Source organism: Eretmochelys imbricata, chromosome 24 (genome assembly GCF_965152235.1).
Source record: "Eretmochelys imbricata isolate rEreImb1 chromosome 24, rEreImb1.hap1, whole genome shotgun sequence".
NCBI lineage: Eukaryota > Metazoa > Chordata > Testudines > Cheloniidae > Eretmochelys > Eretmochelys imbricata.
The window spans coordinates 9,116,345-9,129,040 of NC_135595.1; the positions used below are offsets into that span (position 1 = coordinate 9,116,345).

Sequence of the window (12,696 nt, forward strand, 5' to 3'; positions counted from 1 at the left end):
AGCTGGGGCCTGCTGCTGTGCGGAGGCTGCGGCGGCTGCTGCCGGCGGGTCCCGGCTGGGGAGGGAGCCGCGTCCCCCGCCGGCAGGTGAGCGACAGGGCGGGCTCCGCGGCGGGGGAGGGGAGTTCCTCCCGCAGGGCTCCCCCACTCCCACTGGGGACCCCTCGCGCCCCCCCACTTCCCCTCCCGCTGTGTCCCCGGCCCCCCTCAGTCATTCCTCTGGCCCCCCCACGGGCCCCCCGCCCCGCACTTCCCCCACCACGAGCCCCCTCCTCACAGTATTCCCCCCCGCTGGGGCCCCGGCCCCCCACTTCCTCCCCTCGGGCCCCCTCCTCACAGTATTCCCCCCCGCTGGGGCCCCGGCCCCCCACTTCCTCCCCTCGGGCCCCCTCCTCACAGCATTCCCCTGCCCCCCCCGCTGGGTCCCCGGCGCCCCCGCTCGGTCCCCGCACGAGCCCCCTCCTCACAGTATTCCCCCCCGCTGGGTCCCCGGCCCCCCACTTCCTCCCCTCGGGCCCCCTCCTCACAGCATTCCCGGCCCCCCCACCGCTGGGTCCCTGGCCCCACCGCTGGGTCCCCGGCCCCCCCGCTCGGTCCCCGCATGGGCCCCCTCCTCACAGTATTCCCCCACCGCTGGGTCCCCGGCCCCCCCGCTCGGTCCCCGCATGGGCCCCCTCCTCACAGTATTCCCCCACCGCTGGGTCCCCGGCCCCCCCGCTTGGTCCCCGCATGGGCCCCCTCCTCACAGTATTCCCCCACCGCTGGGTCCCCGGCCCCCCCCCGCTCGGTCCCCTCGGGCCCCCTCCTCACAGTATTCCCCTGCCCTCCCCCGCTGGGTCCCCAACCCCTCTCAGTCCCCCCCACGGGCCCCCTCCTTACAGCATCCCTCCCACTGGGTCCCTTGCCCCCTTCTTTCCCCCCAACGCCCTGCTGGATCCCTGGCCCCCACTTTACCTTCACCCCCCAGTTGGGTCCCTGGCCCCACGCTTCCCCCAACCCCCTCCCTGGGTCCCCTGCCACCCTCAGCACATCCTGAGGACCCCCCCGGGCTCCCCACTCCTCACAGCATTCCCCTCCCCCCGCTGGATCCCCTGCCCCCCCCACTTTCCCCACCTCCCTCTCTGGGTCCCCTCCCCCTTCTCCCTCCAGTTCCCCCTTATCTCCTTTTTAAATTCTTCTCGCCTCCCCCTGTCCTCACCCGCCAGGGTCCCCCTTCATTCCCCAGCTTCTCCTCACCTCCTCCAGCCTGCTCACCCCCCTCACTCGGTGTCCCCTTCCCCCACTCTGTCGCCCCTCCAGTTCACCCTACAGCCCCCCCTTCAGCCTTCCCCACAACCATCCCCCTCCATTCCCCTTAGAGCCCCTCATCATCCCCTGGTCTCCTCTCTTTGAGTCCCCCTTATAGGTCCTCCATCTTCCCCCTGCCCAGTGGGACCCATTCCATTGGGGTCACTAAAACGTCCTCCTTCTCCTCCCCCCCCCCCCATGTCTGTGTCTCCCTGTGGACCCCTCATGCAACCTTCACTCCAAGGTTGCTGCCACTCTTGAAATCTCTGTGCTGCCCCACCTCCAGCTGCCCCCCTCCCCAACTAGGACATCCTGAAGCCTTTTCCCCAGGTTGCTCCTAAGAGAGCCCCCCTGCCTCCTCCTCCCATAGTGAAATCTCTCCTATTCTCCCCATTGCAGGGGCTGCCATCCAGGCCCCTCATGCTTAGCTGTCCCTTGTTGGGATTTCCTCATAACTAACCCCTCCTGTCCCCCCCCACCCCATTTACTCCCCTTCCTGGGGTATTCTCCAGTTCCTGCACTGTCTCCTGTGGAGTTATAGTTTCCTCCCTCTATCTAGGCAGCCTCTCTGGGATTCTTCTTCCAGTGATTGAATTTCTCTGCCCTTGTGTAACCACCTCCGTTTTCCAGGGATTTTATCCTTCTCTTTTCTGGGGTGGCCCCCACTTCATGTGGTTACCCCCCTTCTTCCCACTCAGTGAACGGGCTTGTAATTCCTTATGGTGGCATAGCTGGTGCTAAGTCTTTTCTGTCTCTCCCCCAGTAAATGCCACTAACAGTAACAGCCCAGGGCAAAAAGAAATTCCCCAAAGCTGGGACTGGAGACAGGAATTGTTCTGGTGTCTCTTTAATTTCCTTCCAGTTGCTGGGATGGAGAGGCAGTGGTGATTCTTGTGTTGGCATTTCTAGCTATTGCTTTGAATAAATTCTGCCCCCTCGCCCCCAGACCTATGAACTCCAGAAGAGTTTGTTCTCTGTGATGTGGTTAGCCCCGCCTTTTTCTGATGTGATTTGTAACCAGTCTCTTACTGCAGCAGCCAAATTTCACCTTCTTTTGAAAAAGAGAAAACTTAAAGGGTTGGATGGAGCCTTAATTGTCTTGTAAAGCTGGGGAGGAGGGATTCTGCCCTGGGTGTACTGGGGGATGGACAAAGTTGGTTTTCCAGGGTCCATGGTTTCAACTGGGTTGCAGACTTACACGTGTTTGGTATTTATTATTCAAACAGCTATGGATTGTTATTGAATGCAGCCAAGCAGCAACCAGGGCTTGTTTGGTCTATTTCAGTTACAAGGGAATCTTTTTATGCCTGAGTAGCATCGTTTTTTCTCCCCTCCTTCAAACAGCTGATTAGAATCATCTCTGGGAATCCACTTGAGTCCGCATTGTCAAAGATGAATAGCTCGATCATATTGGTGTGCATGCATTCAAGGAGGGAGAAGCTGCTGTGTTGGATACGATTGCACCAGGTATGCAACAGACTGATGGATTGTCGTTTCGTAATTCGTTATCCCCAAGCAATCAGACCTTCTGTTTTAAATGCTTCATAATCTCTGAGAAATATATATATATATATATTGTGTGTGTGAGAGAGAGAGAGAGAAACAGATGGTGGTGCTGGTGAAAGATGCTGGATTGATTTGGTGCCCAGAGACCAAAGTCCTGTGAATATCCCTTTAACAGGTACAGAATGGACAGTGGCAATACAAGCATCTCCTATGCTTTGCTTTAATCCTGATCTCAACATTAACCATTATAATGACTTGTCAGTCCTGACAGGCCTGTATTCTTGTCAGTCATTGACTGATCTGCTGCAAATCCTTGTAGTGCTGCGTTTTCTGATATGATAATAGATTTTTAGGAACTGGACTCAGACCTCATCTCCCCCCCCCGCCCCAGCTCATTCTGTCGGCCCTCAGGTAACATCTCTCAGTTGTTAATGACCAGGGCTGAATCTGAACAGCTTAGATGTGGAGGGTTTTGTATCCCATAACCAATCCATTGAGCCATCTTGTCCTTCCTGTGCTTTGTAAAAATGCCTGAAAGAACTACTTAAGGATTTTAAAAATTATTTGATATGCTAGGCAAGTGGCCTTCCCAGAGGCAGTTTTTATTAACATTAGATTTTCATGGTAGACAGTATATCAGCAGCACTGATATCACCTGATTACCTCTGTTCATTCCCTCTGGGGCACCTAACATTGGTCACTGTCAGAAGACTGGATACTGGGTTAGATGGACCTTTGGTCTGACCCAGTATTGCTGTTCTTATGTTCTTCTGACCTGTTCCTGCAGAAGATGCTCCAAGTTGATAGTTCTGTAGGCGTTACAATCAAATGGTCAATATGTATTGCCCAGTCCATTCATTCACCTTCTGGTATCTAGACACAGGTAATACTTTGCACTCTCATGGCAGCTTCGGTCTGAGGACCTCAAAGCATTCTACACATGGTAAAACTTGAGGAACAGCTGTGTGAAATAATTTACCCAAAGTCACAGAGCAAGTCAGTTGCAGAACTGGGAACGGGACCAGGGAATCCTTACTCCCAGTCCCTTCTCAGGTCATTCTGCTCTCTTGTCTTAATGGTTTTGTTAATGTTTAGGAAAGCTGAGAGATTTCACCTACTCTGGCTTTATGAGCTGGGCAATGTGCTATATTTATATTGCCCTCTGTGCTAACTGTGGTCCACATCTAGTAATGATAATTGAAGTCCGTGGTTCACGTGGGTGCAGGGGATCTGCCTGTGTGGATCCAGCTGCAGGGCCAGGGCCTAAGACTGCAGCTTCCACTTGGTGGAAATAGAAAACTCCAGTAATAAGACTGACTTCTCTTCTGGAAATCCGAATGTGACTTTAGTAGAAACTCCAGTCCTGTGGTCCTTAGATTGCTGCTAAATTTAGGTCTCCATGTTTGGAACAGCTAAAGATGAGCCATTCCTGTCAGAGGCATTATAACAGTCAGAGCAGGGGACTGGGAGTTTGATCCACTGGGTTCTCTTCCCAGCTCTTGGACTAACTCTGTGCAAGTCACTTCACCTCTTAATTCAAATATTGATAACTCAGGATATTCTTGTTAAAATAATAAATATATATATACATGCAAGAGCTTTGGAAGGGTTATAAACTTCAAGCTTCAGGGCATAAACAATCTTCTAACTATTGGGGGGCTAGGAGGAAACTCCCTTGGGGCAGGCTGAATGTGCAGAATGAATTTTGTTATGTGCACCAATATGGAAGTGATGTGTGACACATCACCTTCATATTGGTGCACATAGCAAAATTCATGTGGTGGGGGTGGGGCTGAGGGGTTTGGAGTGTGGGAGGGGGCTCAGGGCTGGGGCAGAGGGTTGGAGTGCAGGGGTGTGAGGGCTCTGGCTGGGGTGCGGGCTCTGGGGTGGGGCCGGGGATGAAGGGGTTGGGGTGCAGGAGGGTGCTCGGAGCTATGGTGGGGAGAGAGGACTCCCCGCAGCAGCACCTGGGCTAGGGGGGAGAGATACCTCTCCCCACCGCAGCAGCTCCTGGGCTGGGGTCACAGGATAGGTGCCCCTCCCCTGGCAGATCTGGGCTGTGTCTATGTTCGGGCCAGGGGAGGGGCATGGTGGCAGGGCTGGGTCAGGGCGCCCCAGTTGTGGCTGAGTTGGGGCCGGGCGCACTTCGGCCATGGTAAGTCCCTGGGCGGGTTCCCTGAGCACCTGTGTGGTGCTAAGAAGGATGCCATGCAGCTGCACAGCTTACAGGAAACTTAGCCCATAACTACCTGCTGCAGGGTTTCTACCTCTGAAACGCTTGGTATTGATCATTGTTGGAGACAGGCTGCTGCTCTAGATAGGAATTGCCAGACCAGATTACACCACTGTACCTTAGGGCTTGTCTACACTTGAAAAGCTACAGCAGCACAGCTGCAGCGTAGACACTATCTATGCTGACAGGAAGGGTTCTCCCGTCAGCGTAGGTAATCCACCTCCCCGAGAGGTGGTATTCTTCCATTGATGTAGCACAGTGTACCCTAGAGTTATTAGTGACAGTTGCTGAGGGCTGTGGATTTTTCATACCCCATAGCAGCATAGCTGGGTCAGCCTAACTTTGTGTAGACCAGGCTTTGATTTATCTCTGTTAAAAAGAGGTTGGTGATTAATGTTTGCAAAGTACTTGGAGATGAAGGAGCTAGAGAAGAGCAAATTATTGTTGAAGTGTTTTTGAGAGTAGCAAGTTGATAGAATTGCTGCTGCAGTTAAATATGTTTATGGTGGGTCTCAAACTCTGCCTTGTGAGATGATCTGACTTGTTCATAATTTTGCTTAGTCTGGACATTAAGGTCCCATTTCCAAAGGAGTTGAGCCCTTGCAGCTCTCGTTGAGCACTGAGAGAGCTGGGGTAGTGCAGTACCTCTGAAAATCAGACCACAACATTTTTTTATTATGGAAAAATTAATTTTAAAAATAAGTCACTGGATTTAATTATTTTTCATCACAAGTTAGAACTCGTGGAGAGGGAATGAAGGAAGTATGGTTTTATGGTACAGATCTGCAAGTCACGAGATGTGGCTTCCTTTGTGATCTTGGTCAGGTTGCCTCCGTTTCTCCACTCCAGCATGGGATCTTTTCTTCAGAGTGGGGTAGGGAAGCTAAATGAATAAAGGGCCTCAGTCCTCTGAAAAGTGCTACAGAAGGACGAAGCATTAGTAGTTTGCTATTAACAGAGATTTTGGGTGCAGAGGTCTTTGTACAAGGAGTTTACTGCTAGCCTGTATCCCTCATGTGACTGTGGAGCAGCAATTTCTTAGTCATTTCTATAATGTCTTTGAGATCATTTGTCATTATTCCTTGTGGCATACCCTGCAGAGTAGATCCGTTTTAATCCAAATTTAGGAGTAATGCCTCGTCCTGGTCACATGAGCCCCAGACTTGTTACTATTTAAGTAATGCAGAGTTGGCTGAATCAAATTCAGCATAAAATGAAACCTTGCAGAACCGTGAAGAGATGTCAAATGCTTCTAACCCGAGCATTTTTATGAGGTCAGACTGTAGCAGAAACTTCAGCCCACTTGTCAAACTATTTGGAGCTCTGTCCTGATTTGTGGTCCACGTAGTGCATTATTAGTGCCGACTTGCAAAACCAGCCACTGTGCTTGTGCTGAAATGAGGTACTTGGTGCTGAGTATCTAAGTGGGATCAAGCCATTGGTGAGCAGTCTCTTTAGCTGATACTCTGTCTGGCTCCTACAATAGAGCATAAAACCCCCGCGCAATTATTGATTGAGAAAAGCAGCTACTGGGCAGGTGCATTAGAGTTTTGGTGTACTGCTTTGATGCATGTATGTGGTGACCCTATTGATTCAGTGGGAAAATAGCTGGATTAATTTTACATGGTGTCCACAGATCTATCAACTACAGGTTTCCTTTGACCTTGCCGTGGCACACCACAAAGGCTCAGAAGGACACATCGACTATGATTCCTATATTAAGGAGTCCCTGAGTACTCATTGACAGTCCATCCTTTACTGTTCCTGTCCTATGTTTTTACATCGTACTTCCTGGAGTGCAGGCTAGTAGTTAGAGCAGGAGACTGGGACTCAGGACTCCTGGGTGCCATTACTGGCTCTACCTCTCTCTCATGGGCACATCCCGTGGTTCTTAGCACCACAGCAAACTGTGCTGCATTGGGTATTGTGGGAGAGTCTGTCCTTCTTTTCTGCGGATTTATAGAGGTAAGGAATAAACTTGGGAATTCACACAATGCAGCCAGTTCCAGGTAGCCATGGTCCTAATTTCAGCGTCTAGCCTGGACCTTATAGGTGTCATAACATGGGTCACACTCTGGGTAGGACCCCATATTGTAACACCAGTTGGGATGTAAGTCAGATACAGAAACGAGGAGGTGGCTGCCTGGAACCCAGTGGCCAAAGAGTTTGATAAATTAAGCCTGTACTTAAGTGCTTTGCTGGATCAGGGCCAGAGGCAGGATCAAGACTCTTAATACTAGCCTCCTCTGCCCATTCACACTACCACCGTTGGTGTGCAAAGTCTTTCCTCTGTGTGTCTCCTGGCCCCCAGAATAGCCTCCCTTCATCTCTCCGCCTCACTGACTTCCCATCTTGCACAAAATCTCAACTGAAAAACATCTCCTCTCCTCCTTGTGCCTCTTAATCTTGCTCTCCCTCTGCTATTTATTATTTAAATTTATTCTTAGGCTTGGAAGGGTTAGATTTTTATTGGAACATGTTGATTTAATCGTACGCACCAAAACTGATGGAAAAAATATTTCCATCGATGATGATAGAGATTGACAGCTAGACAGAGTAGGTAAAATGCTGCTTGAGAGCTTTGAGAGTTTGATTTAAGGCTCTTTACTTAGTATTATTTGATGTGTGATGTCATTTTGTGTTTTAACAATTATAAAGCTGTGACTTTTTGAATCTCAGCATCTACTGTTGTTAAGTAATTGTCTGATCACCCATAATTTCCCACAAATTGTGAACATTTAAATAAATGAAAATTGGGGAAAAAAATGTTTAAAACTCAGTTTTGTGAAAATTTTAAATTGATAAAAGTAAGGAAAAAAAATGCTTAAAAGTAAAGATCAGTGTTACCCTTTGAAATTATGAAAGGATAAAAATCAAATTCTGCCAAGCTACATTTTTTGTGAGTACAGTTTGTGGGGGAAAAAAAAAAGCACAGAAAATGTTTTGTTGTAGAACAGGGTGCAGCCTTAAGGGCACAATTTGTCCCTTGAGCATGTCTGGCTTTTGAATGGATGAGATATGTATGTCGTGTTCAGGTTTAATCCAGTTCAGCCAGGTGTGAAAATGGATGGCAATCCATCTGTGCTGATGCCGAGAGAAGAATTTTTCTCCTACTAAAGGAATTTCATACTAGGCAGAGGAAGATACATTCTCCGATAAGAAGAATTTATCATGGTCTTTGTTTAAATGCTGCTTATAGCATTCTGCTACAGCTTCCCTATGTGATCTTGGTCTAGTCACTTTCCCTCTGTGCCTCGGTTTCCCACTTTTAAAAGTAAGAATAGCCTCTTCAGGGGGAAAGTTGCAAGGGTTAATATTTGTAAAGCACTTTGTGATCCACTGAAAAGTGCAGTGGCAATGCAGAGAGTCTATATAGTGGTCTATATAGTGGCAGAGTTGAAAATGAAGTCTTGATTCAGTGCATATTGAAATTGCTTTATTCCCCCCCTCCCCAGCTCGATTAGTGTGTTCTGAAAAATATCTGGAGCTGGAATGAGATGCAGTAAATCATGAATGCTGAGGAAAACGAAAAGCAACATAGTGTAATAGAGACCAGATGTCTTATTGACTCTCCATCCAGTATTCCTGTTTGCTTGCCAGTCCTAATGCTACAGTGCTAACAGTCTTTATTCAAGGCAGGCAGGACTGGGACATTTTTTAAAATGCAATCACTCTGTTCCATTAGGTCTCCCTAAGCGCTTACAAGGAGTCACAAAAAACAATGCACTTCAAGAGCTTTAACTCTTCACAGCTTCATGTATGAAATTCTATATTCATTGGGCACTTTCCTTTCTTTTGTGTTAAATCGCTGACATCTGTGGAGTTCCACCAGGTCGAAATTGTGGGTGAAGTAGGAACCACAAGAATTCAGCTCTGGCTGCTTTCTAGATTATATTGCTTCTTTGTGTATAGCTGGTGGGCTTGTTATCCTAATGAGCACAGTGATTTAGAATGGAGGAGCTAAACTGAGGTCTGAAAGCTGCAAACAGAAGTAAATAGCACATTGTAATATGTTTAACCAACTGTTGAGATCCACAGAAAAATATAGAGGAGGATGAAGGCAGAGAATGCATTCTCTGATTGGGATGTTATGGAGCTTTTAGAGAGGGAGATGTTTCTTTGGCTTTCTCCAAACTGACCCAGACAAATCACTGAATAACCAGGTGCGGGGATGGTTGATCTAGATTGTGTCAGGGAGATACAGAAAGAGGTTAGACAATCCTGGCTTTAAACCATAGTTCTAAGAACTAAAGAAATGCCCTGCACTGGTTCCAGTGCTAGAACTGCCATGGGGAGCAGACCCAGTAGGCCTGTGTGTTGCATTTGGTTCTGATGGCTCTCTAATCCCAGCTGAAGCCACTGAGCGGTTGCAAGTCTCTCGCCATCTTTCTCCTTTTGTTGCTGATTTAGCACCACTTATAAGCAGCACCTCTTGTTGCGTTGTTCCTGAGCAAGCATTGCTTCCCAAAGGGAAGGCTTTTGGGTGTGTGGGGGTGATAAAGGATTTGGGGAATTCTTCTGGGCTTTGCAGCTGCTGCATTTTGAGATTTACACAGTGGTGGAAGCCCTCATGTGCCTTGATGGGAATCTAGACTGCATGTATAAAGCTGTTCTAGATGACACTGGGGGTGCAGTAGCCCAAGTCATGGAAGCTTTAAGGGGGTTTTATAGCTTAGCATTTCAGTGTGATTGTTTTATTGTCTCTAATGATTCTGGAACATGACACAGGTGTTCTGGGCAGTTTGAATAAATTGAAGAGAAAATCTTAAATATTTCTATTTCTAATAGGGTCCACTGAGCATGCACACCTCTCACTTTTATGACCCTTTAACCTTTAATCTTATGATTTGGGGAAGGAGGTGCTGCTGAAAGGGTGTAGAAATCAGACCATGGAGTTGCTTCCTTATCTGAACCTGTTGCTAGATGGTGTATTTTACTCTAATAGACAAGATAGCTTTTTGGACATTAGGGGGAGGGAGATGGAGGGGGACTGAAACACAGGGAGATGAAGTGATTTGCTCAGGGTCACACACAGCTGGGAACTAAACTCAGATCTTCAGTCTCCATCCATAGACTTAACCCCATGGCCATGCTTCCTTCTTAGCATTCGTATACTTAAGCTTAAAATAAGCGAGTGGGAAAACAGTAGTTTAATTGGATCCCTATAATATTTTCCATCTGCAACCTAACAAGAAACTTGTCAAAAGCATTTTTCTGCATCAAACCCCCCCCCCCCCCCGCTCCCCCGAGAGTCTGGGACTATAAAAGCCCTCTGTGATTGTATGTTAGATTGTTATATTAGTCAGGGATGGCTGGTTAGCATGGTATAAAAGGTACTTTTGCACTTGGCGTGTGACTGATGATCTAGGGTTGGGCTTTAACAAATGCCACAGTTGATTTTTTTTTATTAGTTGGTGTTTGTCATTCCAGTTGGCTTGATGTTAGCATTTTAAGGATTCCAGCTTGTAGAGATCCCATGGAATGGCTTCCCCCAGTTGTAGGCAAACTGCAATACCCTGTACCTGCTTTTGTACTACAGTCATAGACCTTTGTTGAAATATAGAGGAAGAACTCACATGGACAAGGGAATTGGTAGTGTTGAGTTTTCATGGGGCAAAGCAGAGCTAATTAAGGAGGGATAATAACTTTCTTGTGTTTTCCGGGTGGTTAGGATCTAATTACCACAAATGTTCAAAGCATGTGGGGTAGGCACCAAAGGAAATGGGACACACAAAGGAAAAGTAACTTACAAATGCTGTGTATGTTATTTCTGTGCAGAAGGGTGAAAGCTGTAGTTACATCGCTTCAAATGCCTAGAAAGATTGATAGGACCTTGCTGAGATTTGGTCAGACTTCATTTACCCAGAAGTTAGAACTAAAGCAGTTCTTCGGTTAGAAGAGAAAATCTTCATTTTACAGAAATAGAGAAGTTAATGGCTAAGCATTGCTATATTACTCATATTCAATTCCAGTATTTGAAAAGAAACTCTTGGATATTTTTGCTGATTAATTCATTCCTCCTCTCTCATCATGGCAAGCTGAGGACAACAAGATAGGAATGTAAATGAGAAGAGGATGGTCCAGTTGTTAGGGTACTAGCCTAGGACTTGAAGACCTGCATTCAAGTCCCTGCTCTGCTCCAGACTGACTTTAAGGGTCTCTTAGCTTCTCTGTACCTCAGTTCCCTATCTGTAAAATGAGAAGACAAGTTCTTCTCTACCTTGTGGGTGTTGAGGATAAATGCAGACTGTGAGACTGAACTCAGATACAAGGGGACCTAATAAGTACCTTAGATAGAAAATCTTCCCAATAGCCATGGGATGTGAGTAGATATTCCCATTACACAGATGGGGAAATGGAGGTACAGAAAGTTCCCGCGATGCTAATGGCGCAGCACTGGATCTCTCTTTCATCCCTTAGACTTGGGAAAATCCAGACCGCTATATCCTTTTGAACAGATCCCCAAAATTTTTTTATTTACGTACTATTATCATTATAGTTTTTTTTATTATTATTATTTTCTCTGGAGTCTGGACCTTGACTATATCTTGACCAAGAAATTTGGGCCTTGACAAAAAATAGACTACCTCTGCCTTAGATGTTGAGCTTTGGTTGGACAGTTACAGTAAAGAATCTGCCTTATGAAAATTAACTTAAGGCGCTCTCATTAATTTGTTTCAGGATTATTTTCTGACTCTACAAATAGCAATGGCTTTTTTCTTAAATGTGGGTGGGGAAGAAGAAGAATAGATCTTCTGGCAGCATGTGGAAGTAACCATGTGATTGGTTGCCCGGACGTGGTTTATGTCATGGATTAGCAGATAAACATGGTATTCACTCTTAGAAATAAATACATAAACCAAGTAATTAAATTAGCAGGGAAGTCTCTTGTCCTAGGCCATGTGCCATGCCAGTAAGGATTTTGTAGGCTGTAAATATGGAGTTGGGGTCAGATTGGAAATGGATAGGCTGAAAACTGTTCAGTGATCTCTTTCCACAGCAAATAATTCTACTGGGTTTGGAAGTGACTGGGAGAGAGCGGGAAATAGGAATCCTACTGAAATACTTATGCATTTGAAAAAGGTGGTGGTGTTGTATGGTGATTGTGAGCTATCTTCCTGTACAGAAAAGCAAGGAAAGAAAAGTGGTCAGAACTGCAATAACAAACTTTTATTGAGAGGAATGTCAGTTTAAAAAAAGATATTTCCACTTGGCACTGGGTTTCCTTATTTCTGGCTGACCATAGTAGGATATGTTGTTGAAAAATGAGTGTGAATTGCAGGGGGCGGGGCATAGCCCAGACATCTGAGTATGAGGCTTGGAGCAGGAATTCTTGTTCTAATTGTAGTTCTGGCACGTCACGTAGTCTCTATTTCTCAATGTAATAAAGGGATAACACTTACCTACCTCCCAGGAGTGTCAGGCGACTTAACTTTCAAAGTGCTAGGTAAGCGCTACATATTAATCTGTCACAAGGGGAAATTAAAATGATAAAAGCGGAGCCGGGAGGGATTTATTACATTCTAGTTATGAACAAAGCGCATTGGATACACCCAGCTTGGCGTATAAAGCCATAATCCCATTAATGGCTACATAACCTTGCAAAATTCCTTTAGTGTGAGGTATAAAGAGTTTCCTGGTTATTTTCTTTTGCTTTTTGCAAATCAAGGC

General features: G+C 46.9%; 1 protein-coding gene across 1 annotated transcript in view; it reads left to right on the plus strand.

The window, feature by feature from the left end:
• The window catches only part of PI4KB (phosphatidylinositol 4-kinase beta), a 57,697-nt gene continuing 45,001 nt past the window's right edge, over positions 1–12,696 (plus strand). Inside the window, exons 1-2 of the mRNA XM_077840888.1 lie at positions 1–86; positions 2,631–2,753. The gene's annotated coding sequence lies outside the window, so the exon portion shown is untranslated. The remainder of the gene's footprint in view (positions 87–2,630; positions 2,754–12,696) is intronic.